Source organism: Thermobia domestica, chromosome 14 (assembly GCF_964235325.1).
Source record: "Thermobia domestica chromosome 14, izTheDome1.hap1.1, whole genome shotgun sequence".
Classification (NCBI taxonomy): domain Eukaryota; kingdom Metazoa; phylum Arthropoda; class Insecta; order Zygentoma; family Lepismatidae; genus Thermobia; species Thermobia domestica.
Window position 1 is genome coordinate 44,716,467 of NC_137467.1, and position 11,606 is coordinate 44,728,072.

The window sequence follows — 11,606 nt, forward strand, 5'->3', positions numbered from 1 at the left end:
TAGATTTACTCCCTAATATTATGTGCAATTAAATTCAGCGTTATTAACCACGATGTAGCCTTTAAATTTCAGTAATTTGAGAATTTTATGTCTCCCTGTCTCCCCTCACAAGCTTCGGCTGCTAATTCAAAATTGAAATTTGAAGATTCAAGTAAGCATTGGGCAACAAGCAAAAATATTAAATATCATGGTATAGATTGACCTAGTTTCAGCACAGTTTCCGAATTATTATTCTAGTACATTGGCATGCCAACACTTAGTAGGTTAGTTTAGATTTCTGAAAACGATTGTGCATGTATATCTTAGTGAGTGAATGTGTGCATGTTGGTGATTGGTGTATATAGGGAGTTTCTGGTTTCTTGTATTTTAATAGTAATTTCGTAGGTTCTCATGTCCATAAATGTATTTCATCGTCATGTACATCATCATAATGTTTCTTCGATTTGAATGTAAATGTAGCCGGGTATGTGTTCCCTTCAGAAACTGATACTAGCTGGCTAGGAATTAATGCACGTGTCATAAGTTAAATAATATATTAGTTTGTTATACATAAGAGTATACAAAAATAAGCATATTGCAAATAGGTGTACTCCAGTATATATCTGTAGCTCACGGAGGGACCCTAGTTAGTCCACGAGCTAGTTACAATTTAAAAAAAAATTGAAAAATAATTAGCTAATTTCTTATATGTAGTTGTAGATGAAACTCCTCATAGACACCAATCACTATTTTTCTTAGGTTAAATATTTATAACTTGCATGGATATGTGTTAGTTGCATGTACAGTGTGTGTAATCTTGTGATTTAAATATAGATCAAAGTAAATATTAACTAACTGTAAACAATGAAACTGTGCTTGATATTTATTACGAATGCTACTGAAAATGTATATACAAAAGTTGTACCTAAAAAAAAAAATCCAAGGAAGTTTTGAGAAAACATTGGAAAACTATGTTCAGGTTTGTTGCGTGGACATATGACGTTTTATGTAAGCATATGTTAAATTATATCACGACAATCTACGACCATTAAAATGATCCTACTCTGAACCCGGTATTATTATTGTTGTTGGTGTTTACTATAAGCTATACGAATTTAAATCATAATATTAAAATACAGTAAACTTTATATTTAGGTCTTATGATGCTACGATAAATGGGTATAGATTAAATCAGTATAAATGGATTGAAGTCTCCATGGGATGGGGGAATGCTGTCCTTGGCAAGAACCTGGAAGAACTTATTTCCATATTGTGTTCCTATGAAAATCAAGCGAGAATTCCGTTGCGTGACACTTCTTTACAGTTGATCATGTTTAGTTATTGGGTGATTCAGTGTTGTGTTCGTTAGCTACTTACTTTCTTTCTTCCCCAGTCTTATGGACTACTACGCTTCTTCAGTGTGTGACAAATATGCATATGTAATTTACACGTAGAGAATCAGCATAACAGGAAAGCTGATACATGGTTGGCGCCCATGCGTATTTTCTCAGCCATGAGTAGATTCCGGCTATACTATTACTCATTCGAAATTCTAAATTAGTCCGAAATTTTAAATTATTTCGATATTACCACTTTGTGACATTCATCTTGATAACTAGTACATACATCTTGAGCCCACATTGGAAAAAGGGTAGTGGTCCAGGGAAGAATATTCATTTATACTCGTCGAAGGAACTTTTACTTATATTTGAGGGCCATAGCAACAACCATCGATAATGAAACGTAAAAACCGGATAGATTCCAAATCATAATTCTTTTCCATAGTCATATGAAATGTAGTCTATCATTTGGGAGATATATTCTTTATTCTTTATTTACATTTATTTATTTTCTTTTCCTATTTTAATTATTTATATTATTATTAAATATTTGCTGTTACGGCATCGATAGGTTCTCCACCTGAGTATTTCTTTTGCAAGTGACACAATGATTTGTAAATGCTAAGTCAACGGTTACAGTGGTATGTGATTCTGACTCGACATACCGGCTACCTAAATATTGAAAAGCAGTGACGATATACCTAAAAGATTGCATTTCTATTTATATAATGACTGAAAACCATTGGAGAGCTTCTGTGTTGTAACGATGGGCGGGGGGGGGGGGGGAAGGATATGGCAGACTTTGATACCCGACCAGCAACTTTCTGAAAAAACTTTTTTTAAAATCCTTTTTTGTTGTATTGTAAATAATTATAAACGAAAATGCTCAAAAGCCGAATGAGGATATTAAGAATTCCCTGTGGGAAAACCCTAGGTCTCCCCGCTCGACTGTGGACTATTGCCCCCCGTCCTCACAGCAGACAACCCCTAAATCCCCCCAAGCTTAAAACAAGGCATTATTAAGGCAAGAAGACACACACACATATACATAACAAAGAAACAATTCAATATGGCACATCAAAATATAAACTAGGTGAACATGTTTGAAGGCACTTCATTTTAAAAATAAAAGGCGCTGAAAAGATAACAAAAATGTCGGTGTTGTCAAATTAGAAATCATTACTACATAAGAAATAAAATCTTTTTACTTGCAAAGCTATTCGACAATTACTGCGTATAAAAAATGGATTCATTAAAGGTATTAAGCATCTACTTTCCAGTTTTAATCATTAAAAAACCATAGACGGTATGCCTTCATCACTGAAAACCAGACGCGGTATGGCATACCATTGCATACCGTCTCACTTCGACCACTGGAGGCCAATTCTTTTTTCCTTTCTTTCTTACTTATATGCAGTAGTTACTTTCAAGTGTTCATATCTTAGTTTCTAATTTGCCTATAAACAGAAAACAAGAAATGGGATTTGAAGTATACAACAAAGATGGACAAATATGTCATTTAACGTATATCTAACAAATCCTGGCATCATCAGGGGGGATAAGCTGAAAGTGGCACCTAAATTTGATTTTAGTTTCATTCTGGCCCGCGTTACATTAAGAATTTGCCATCAATTGGTTATAGAACATATAGAGGTTATGAAAGATAAAACTAACTGTTAAAACTTTGTTTATCTAAAACTTTATCCCAAAAAAGAAACATGTATTAATCTGTAATCCGCATCGAGGTGAACAAAACGGTATACTCATATTTAAATTCTCATGACCAGTTTTCGGAAAATAAAAATAACTTTTTTAAAAAAATTTAAAGGGTATAACCGGATAAGAGGGTGAAAAGTGCCCCTACACAGATTGCTGTGATACGTATACCATAAGCACCTCATATCCAAAAATAGCTTTGGCCAAAAATTCAACTTCATATTCCTTAGAATTTCTTTGAAACGACTTAAGTTACAAGGGGATTTTTATGAATATACTTTGCTTGAAAGGCCTTAAAAGGAAGAAGAAACAATGTATTTCGCCCTTCAAATTTCTAGCGAAAAGCTCGTCGAAAATTTAGCGCCCGTAGATTCAGCGCCCACATATAATATCGTATACTAAGCGCCCAGAAAATATTTAATGCTTATCAGTGTGCTAGGGTTGACCAAAGAGAGAACTAGTTTATATGTATAAATGTAGTTTCGTACTCAAATCATCTATCCCATCCCCTCTCTTTTGACGACTAAAGAACAAAAATTTTTCACTTGAAAGATCCTGCACAATTGTCATGTCACTTTTAAAACCCCTTAGGCAAGTTGAAAGAAATGTGTCCTTTTCTTCCTCTTCTGTTCATCGTCAGCTCTAACCTGACTTTTCATGTACATCTGTAATTACGTACAATTTAATTACGACTTAAGAGCATTACCGTATCACCTATGAGATTTTCATATATGGACGTGAATTCATGTGCCAGCGTTATTTTTAAAATTTATATAGTTTTCAATAATAATAATTACACACACCTCAATGCAAATACTACTGCATGGAAAACAAAATTTTGGGTGGGGGCTTTTGCCCCCTAAAACTGTTTTTCCGCTGGAAAGAAAAAACATGCATTCGTTTATTTCATGTGTAATATCTACCTGCTAAATTTTATCGAAATCGGAGTGTTACACTTGGGAATTGTTACATGAGAACAGCAGAATTGTATGAGAAGAGTCTTTGGGAAATTATACTGTAACTCGTTACAATCCAATAAAACAATTACCTGTGAATAATTAATTTTTAAATTTTGTTACGCAGAAATAAATTTCCTTCTTGCAAATTTTAATATTATATTTCTAAATAGTGTTTTACTTCATAATAAAACGTTCCTTTTGCGAAAAAAGAAAACGTATTTAGTTTTACGTTCCATGGTTTTGCCAGGTAGGCTAAGGAAGACTTGAATTTACTGATTATAGTGGAATCCGAACCACTTTGGTCACTCAATGCTCTCCCACCAGGAATCGAACCTTGAACCTCATACGCCAAAGGCTTGCGTGCTTGCCACTAGACCAGCGGGGAGGGATAAAACAAACAAATATTGGAATACGTAAATTTGGCTTCCAGGCAAGTCACACGAACACGAAGTACATACTGCAGCAGTTGGGATTGGCGAATTTTTACAGGGAGAATGAGAAAGTCCGATTTCTATGGAATGGTGGACGGATTTGCTTTCCTTCTCTCTGACAAGGGTCAGAACGGATGCATTACTTACAGCAAATCGTACCAGAAAAAACCATAGACGGTATGCCTTCATCACTGAAAACCAGACGCGGTATGGCATACCATTGCATACCGTTTCACTTCGACCACTGGAGGCCAATTCTTTTTTCCTTTCTTTCTTACTTATATGCAGTAGTTACTTTCAAGTGTTCATATCTTAGTTTCTAATTGGTCTAAAAACAGAAAACAAGAAATGGGATTTGAAGTATACAACAAAGATTGACAAATATGTCATTTAACGTATATCTAACAAATCCTGGCATCATCAGGGGGGATAAGCTGAAAGTGGCACCTAAATTTGATTTTAGTTTCATTCTGGCCCGCGTTACATTAAGAATTTGCCATCAATTGGTTATAGAACATATAGAGGTTATAAAAGATAAAACTAACTGTTAAAACTTTGTTTATCTAAAACTTTATCCCAAAAAGAAACATGTATTAATCTGTAATTCGCATCGAGCTGAACAAAATGGTAAATTCTCATGATCAGTTTTCGGAAAATCGATTATTTTTTTTTTTAATTAAAGGGTATAACCGGATAAGAGGGTGAAAAGTGCCCCTACACAGATTGCTGTGATACGTATACCATAAGTACCTCATATCCAAAAATAGCTTTGGCCAAAAATTCAACTTCATATTCCTTAGAATTTCTTTGAAACGACTTAAGTTACAAGGGGACTTTTATGAATATACTTTACTTGAAAGGCCTTAAAAGGAAGAAGAAACAATGTATTTCGCCCTTCAAATTTCTAGTGAAAAGCTCGTCGAAAATATTTGAATTCAAATATGTTTGCAGGGGCCGCGGTGGCTCAGTAATAGAGCTTTCACCTCTGGTGCATGGGGTTCTTGGTTCGATCCAAGCTCGCGCCAAGTGAGCTTTGTGGTGGACAAACACCGTGTGTGTGAGTTTTCTTGAGATTCTCTCATCATCCCATCCTCCACGAATACTCTCAGAAGTCAAAGATGGTTGAGTTTAAGTTTCTAACTCGTCATGAATGGTTCTACGTGGCTATATAAGCTTTAGCAATAACACAATGCGTTAGTGGGTCGTTCTCGACTCGGGAAGATTAAATGGGTTGATTTAATAAGGCACTAGCAACACTTTTCCATTCTTCCTTTTTTCCAATTTTCCTTTCTTCTCGCTCGTTCGGCGACCTCTTTCTATCAGCGTCCGTACTAACGGCCCAGTTAGCTGTCCCGTAGTTACGTCTCTGTTTGCGTGTAAGCAATAGGAATAAAAATGGATATTTAGGCATCTTTCTGTCAACTCCGAAAAGTTCAAGTTGTCTACAGATGTGACTTTTGAGAAAAAGCATGTGCACCTGTCCCAAACGTGCTCTTCTACTTATAATCCTAAAGTGTTTTTTGCAATGTGCTGTTGCTCCATTTGTTGAACTTCCCCGTCGAGGCTATCGTTAGAATTAGAATGATTACCAAAAGGAATATGTAAAACAGAAGCTAGCCACGTTAACAATCCAATTTGAGGAAGTAACTTTTTGTCCAATAAGTGGCAAATAATGAGAAAAGACAATACTTTGTCCAAAATACCACGAAAGGCCTCAATAACAAAGCGAATTTATGTAACATAGATGGAAAAGTTCGCCACAACCATAGTCAGTTTCCTGCTCTTACCTTTCAGTGTAGGCATTAAAACTAAATATTCTTTCTTCCAAATATTCAGTGGTATTCCGAAAGCCGCGATTCATACAGTAAATGTCACTTTGTACTATTAGACTCGCTTGCCCGTTTGGATCCTGAAACCACACTTTACTATTGCTGCGTCATTTGTGATTGCGGTACATGGCCCTAGCATATCTACAATATAACTAGTCGTATTATAAATATTAACTTAGCCAAGATATTTCTGTCGTTTTTTGTGATCAATGTTCAATCGTGCCTCACCGTGCTCTTGAACAAAGTCAGTTGTTCGTGTGGGTATATCCAACATACTACGCAGTTGTGGCACTTCAGTTACACTGTGAACTTACGCAAGGCCAGAGTGAACATAGGACCTCCACTGAGCGTCATAAGGGCGTGTATGCTGTACGAGTTCGAACTAAGGTCAAACACCGCTGCAGCGGGGCGGACGATATGCCAGTATCTTCCTGAAAGTGAAGCGACTACGCGGACACTGCAGTGGTGGCTTAACAGGTTTAAGGACAGTAACGAAACACTCAAAGATGCACCACGTGCTGTAAGACCAACACATGTACACAAAGAAGATCTTCAGGTAGCAATTGAGGCGAAAAGTGGCCAGACATGTGAGAAACAGGGACTACAATTCAGTGTGAGTAAAGAAACCATTCAGCAGCACCTCCGTCAACTTGGGAAGCACTACAAGTTGGGTCGTTGGGTCCCACATGATTTGTCTCTGGGCCATAAACCAACGCGAACAGACAGCTATGTTTCTTTCCTATCTCGTTTGAGGAAGGAGCAATTTCTGGAGAGGATGTTGACATGTGATAGGTAGTATGTCATGGACGAAGGTCCACGGCGCCATTATCATTGGTTAGCATCCCATGAACCGGTTCCAAAACAGCCGAAACCAGCACGGCACCAGAAGATATTTCTGTGTGTTTAGTGTCCTTCTCGCCGCATCGGACATCGAGAACTGCTATCAGCTGGTCAGCGTATGAACGCGACTGAGAACGGTCAGTAGTTAAGCTGTATTCAAGAAATAGTCAAAACTCTGGAGTCAGGACTTCAGAATCGCAAAGGGGTCCTCCTGTTACAGGACAACTCTAGGATGACCCGGGACACCATTCTACGCCTTGGATGGGAAACACTATTGCATCCACCATACTATCCGGACATTGCAAGGTCTGATTATCACTTGTTCTATTCCTTGGACAATCATCTTAGAGGACGCCAGTTCAAATCCCTGGTAGAGATGCAAAATGCACTTGATACTTTCTTCGCTTCACAGCGAAGATGGAATCCATGGCCTTCCAGATCGTTGGCAGAAGGTCTTTGATGCTGGTGGGGACTATTTTGATCTTCCAGGTTACTTCTTATGTGACATATCAGTGTTCGAAGGTGGAGGGTGAAAAATCAACAAATCAACAATCCATCGTACGATTTTCGTCCATCCTCATTATGGGACCTATGTCGAATACATCATCCATCAAAGATTAGTATCAAATGGGCAAAAGTAATGTGAAGTTTCATTGCCACAATGGCTTTTTCATTTGTTATGAGCTCTTCTGGTGAGCAGGCCACGACTCCAAACTTATAGGGAAAAGGGTTTTTTTTTTTTTTTTTTTTTTTTTGAAAGACGTCGTGACATATGTACTCATACCTGAAACATGCTGTTCCGTTTCCAGCCCTGGAATTGCAGCACTAACACTATTCAAATTGCCAGTGCGTAGTATAAACAAAACCGTAACATGAAATAAATGAGAGTTTGCGCTCTCCGGCACTGGCGCTCACTCGCGGATTCTGGAAGAACTACAATTATATGAAGGGTATATTGCCATGTAGAGCCATTTTTGAGTCAGGATCTCAACCAACCTAGGCCATCAAACTCAACCATGTTTTAATTCTGACAGTATTCGTGGTAGTCAAAACATTTATGGCGTAACGTGGGTCGCATATCTTCCAGGCGTATCCGACTTTGGTTTTCATCATTTTACACCAAGTTGTACCGGATGTATCAAACCGTGGTCTAAGTATATTATAGGTGGGTTGGAGTTGCTTCCATGGTGGAAAATAGAAAGTGGTCACTCAAACATAAAGCAAAAATATTTTAATTCGAATATTTTCGACGTTGTTTTCACTAGATTCTTAAGGGCGAAATAAATGGTTTGTTGTTTTTGGTAAGGTCTTTTAATCAATGTATATTCATATTTTGTTTCACCCTTTTAACTTAGGTCGTCTCCGAGATATGAACAACTTTTGATTCTCGAATTTTCACAATTACCTTTCAAATTCGAAGGAATTCGCAGTTGATTGTCTGGAAAAAAATATCTTTTGATTAGACATATAAATTTTGGTATAAATATCACAGCAATATCGCAGCAGTAAAGGCACTTTTCACCCCCTTATCCGGCTATGCCCTTCAATGACATTTAAAAGTTATGTAGCCAGTTGAAATCTAATGAAAAAGATCTACTCGTAGGTTCTATTTTGGCAAAGTAGGTTATCTATTTATTTACTGTATATGTAGGAGAACTTAATCTATTTTTGTTCCATTTCTCTTGTGTGTTAAGACACACACACACACAATTAACTTTGTCACACATAGTCCAGACAGTGAAATATATTTAATTGTAACACTGACCGACATGTTACTTATAAAAGTATTGCTCTCAGTTAAAAACTGATAAAAAATGTTCTTTAAGAGAAAATACAATGAAACCATGTGTAATTATAAATAAATTATTATTTTCCTGTTACATAATATTAAAAAAATATTTCGGAGGAAAAACTGCAAAAAGGTCTTCCGAAAAAGTTGGTTTTGATACAGTACAGAAAAGAAAATTCTATGGTAGAGTCATCTTATTTAAGGAAAAGGAAACACGAAGAAGCTGCAAATCGTCTGAACAGGAGGCATTATTTTGCTATTATTGACAATCTTTTGAATCATGTAGCTCAACGTTTTGCATCAGTGCAGAAATCACTGCTTTCTCAACATTGGGTATATCAGAAAATTAAAATCATGTTTGGAAAGCAAATTACTTTGCCAAAAGTTTGATTGCTGAGTGGGAAAGCATTTATCTAAAGGTATTAGAAAAGTTTTATAGAACTGTATTCCGAGAGAAATCTTCACATAAATTGGTAGCATTTTTTGAGAGAAAATTTAGGTAATGTTTATAGCGAAGTTTTTCTTCTGGCAAAATTAATCTGTTCTATACCAGGTACAATAGCATGAGTCGAAGGAGTTTTTTCTGCCCTTAAAAGAGCTCATAATTTAAAAGGTCAATGAGAATTGCGGATTTGTACCTTATTCCTGCTAACCGCCCAGAAAAAAAAAAACTCTTGCCGTTTATAAGAGAAGATGAAAAATTCTACAATCATTCAGAAATTCTCAAGGAAATCAAGCAGGCTAGACTTCATATATATATACAAGTAATGTGCAAGATTCCTTAAATTAATTAGGCCTATCTTTCTTTACAAACTTTGAAATTTTCTTATACAAGTTTCTATTCAGCTACAGCATGAATACCAATTAATGAGTTTTGTTAATTACGTTCGTAATCGACAATAGCCTAGGTACTGACGCAACATTAAACTCTCAACTAAGAAATCAATCAACTTGTTTTATCGTATTAAGGCTTATGGTTTTGTATTTAACTAAGAATTATTACGACATCCCATATCTTAATATTTTCACAATCATGCGATGTCTATTCAAAAGTCTCACGTTTAGCCACTGGTCCATATCTTGGAACCAACTGGATGGCTCACTCTATCAAGAAACCTATTCCTAACTTTAGAGTTTCTACATCTGGTCAAAATTGAGTTGAGTTGAGTTGATTTTAGTTTAGTGTCCCATTCAGCAGCGAGGCTATATGAGACGTGGACCTACTGATTAACGTGGAATCCAAACCACATGAGCTTCCGCCGGGAATCGAACCCGGGTCTCCCACGCCAAAGGTGCGTACGCCTGGCCAAAATTGATTTTGATCTATTTGTAGTTCTTAAGATTTCTTGTCTCCCGGTGGGGGGGAGGGGGCGCGGTGGCTCAGTGATAGAGAGTTCACCTCCAGTGCTTGGGGTCCCTGGTTCGATCCCAGCTCGCACCGTGTGGACTTTCTGGTGGACAAACACCATGTTCGTATGTTTTCTCGGGGCTCTCCCGTTTCCTCCCACTTTCTTCATTCCATCGTTTCACTCATCTCTCATAATCACCGTCTCCTTTAGCCTAATCAGCATAATCGTGGGACGTAAAACTTAAAGATTTCATTTCATTTTTTCTTGTCTCCCAGACGACGCACGGATAGAGTATTTAAAGGTTTAGATTTCTGAGCTTTCGTCATCTAAGGCTATTTTTGACCGTCACTTTTGAGGTATGACGTCCCTCGGCGAGCACAAAGGGAAGGAAGCGGTATGAGACATATAAATCAGACACCATTCCGACATTTCTCTGGTGTGAATGAGGAAAACCCAGGAAAACGTCATTCAGGGTAGTTCGTCTGACACTTTTTCGACCGAGTGCACTCACGGGAATCGAACCGGGAACCGCTTGCACAGAAGACAAAAAGCGATAGCAATTACGTTACGCGGGGCCACAGTATATAAAGAGGTAAATATATAAAAGAATTTTTGGTAATCAAATGAACGATGGACATCTATAACAGTATAAGATTTCAATGTTAACAGTAAGATATAATTTAAAAAAAATAAAATAAAATAAAATTTACATGCATTTCACCGTAAGCTATAAAAACAGAGGGAATTTAAAGTAAAATTATCTTATGGCTTACCGTCGTTTGATGAGCAATAGAATAATGCGATAAGTACGAAGTTTTCTTCTTATTTAGAAGTTTGTGCCACTGACAGTCGTAACAACTAAAACATAGTATTCATATCTCACCGAAATATATAATTCTTTGTCATGTCAGGCATTGTGAACACATTCATACAACCAGTTTTGAGTGTGTGTGTCTGCGCGTGTGCGTGTGATTACAAAGATGATGAGCAATTGTTACGAAATCATCTTTGTAAATTTGGAAACAGAATCAGAACCCATGATTTCGGTGACCGGGCCAAAGTCGAGTTCAGTGAACCCTATGCTTATCTCACCAAGCTTTTTATTCTTTACTTTTTTTTTCATATAAGAGAAGCAATTTTTGTTATGCTATACTGATTTCTTATCAGGTTGCTTAAATAAATCATTGCAATAGGCAAAAGCTGTAATTATGTTGTTTTTTTTCAAATAAACTTTTTTCAAGAGGTTTATTTTCGACTTCCTGTAAAACTTAACAAAACTACCTACAAATCTACTTGAAGAACAGTTATGAAAATTTACAACCATTTACAACATTTCTTACTATCCATAAGAAATGAAATTTTAATATATTAAAA

The 11,606-nt window shown here is 36.7% G+C and overlaps 1 pseudogene across 1 annotated transcript in view; it reads right to left on the reverse strand.

Moving 5' to 3' along the window:
- Nucleotides 1–11,131, reverse strand: part of LOC145669811 (putative cytochrome P450 49a1) — an 80,935-nt pseudogene extending 69,804 nt beyond the window's left edge. Inside the window, exon 1 of the transcript XR_014128230.1 lies at nt 11,006–11,131. The product of XR_014128230.1 is annotated as a putative cytochrome P450 49a1 (transcript). The remainder of the gene's footprint in view (nt 1–11,005) is intronic.
- Between the last annotated feature and the right edge of the window lie 475 nt (nt 11,132–11,606).